Below are 1,339 nucleotides of genomic sequence, written 5' to 3'. Positions count from 1 at the left end.
TTTTATTTTAATGTATTAATTTTATTTTTGAACCATTTTTTATTTGTAAGTATTGATTTTATTTTTTAGCCATTTAGCCAAGACTCTGTAGAACCATTTGTCTCTGCTAATGACATCTTCAATACAATTTGTTGATCCCAGGCTTAGTTTATGGACTGTAATATGAAATTAGGCACAAGTATAAGTCTGACAGTTTGTTCACCAAGTTACTGTGCTCTCTGAGAGGATCTGTGGTATTTGACATTGTCCCATGCTCGTTATTAGTCTCTAACAAAATTTGGATTATCTACCAGGAACACTGCAGAGAACATGAGTTTCTGTAGTGTAGTGGTTATCACATTCGCTTCATATGCAAAAGGTCTCTGGTTCGAAACCAGACAGAAACAGATTTTGCATGTTCTATTCATGACAGGTGTTTACTAAAGGTCAACAAGGGTTCTGTGGTGTCATGGTCTGTACTCTGAATCCAGGCATCTGAGTGCAAACCTCAGTTGAAATTTTCATGCGTTGCATCTCACATCATCAACTTTAGAACCTCAAACTGAAACAAAGCAGAGAAGTTCAGTTCCTGTAGTGTAGTGGTTATCACGTTTGCTTTACACGCAAAAGGTCTCCGGTTCGAAACCAGACAGAAATGGTTTCTGTAGCTTATGCATCTCTTGGGGTGCAGTGAGACAACAAGAGCCTTCCTCTTTTGTGATGGTTCATTTGCCAATCGACTTCAATGTCGGCTTCTTTGAAATCGAAGCTACTTTACTTCAATTACCAATTGGCAGTTCTATGGCGTAATGCACATGTGTCAAACTCGTGGCCCCCCAGCATTTTATAGGCCATGGAAACTCAAATGCAATATATAAAACTTCAATACATAAAATCAGTTATTTAACTATTGAGGTGTTTAATTTATTTTTAACATTGTATTTTTATACAGTTATGCTAGGGCTGCCCAAGTCTAGTTTTCCAGAGCTACCATCTGCAGCTTTAGATGGTTCCTTCTCTAACACACCTGGACCATTGACTCATTATAAGCCTCTACAGAACTGAATGACGGAAGTCAGCCTTTTGTCTGGGGTGTGTTTTAGCAGGGATGCACTCCTGATTTGTACCGTCAATGTGGCCTGTTGAGGGGGGCCGATATGCTGAAGTGGCCCTCGGTGAAATTGAGTTTGACAACCCTGGTCTATAGGGTTATACCTGATCCATTCATCCATCTGCCCTTCCATAATCGTCTATTCACAGCAATACAGGACAAACGACCAAGAACACCCATTCATCTTTAAGGGCAATTTATAAAGACCAAGTGATATAACTCATATGATGTTAGACTCTGGGAGGGCGC

General features: G+C 39.7%; 1 non-coding gene across 1 annotated transcript; it reads left to right on the top strand.

The window, feature by feature from the left end:
- The first annotated feature begins 313 nt into the window (after positions 1-313).
- trnam-cau (transfer RNA methionine (anticodon CAU)) lies at positions 314-386 on the top strand. The gene has a single exon. It is a non-coding gene; the product is annotated as a tRNA-Met (tRNA).
- Positions 387-1,339: the final 953 nt, after the last annotated feature.

Source organism: Poecilia mexicana, unplaced genomic scaffold (assembly GCF_051168715.1).
Source record: "Poecilia mexicana isolate PSO_F unplaced genomic scaffold, ASM5116871v1 scaffold_4, whole genome shotgun sequence".
NCBI lineage: Eukaryota > Metazoa > Chordata > Actinopteri > Cyprinodontiformes > Poeciliidae > Poecilia > Poecilia mexicana.
This window is presented reverse-complemented; position numbering and strand designations above follow the sequence as displayed.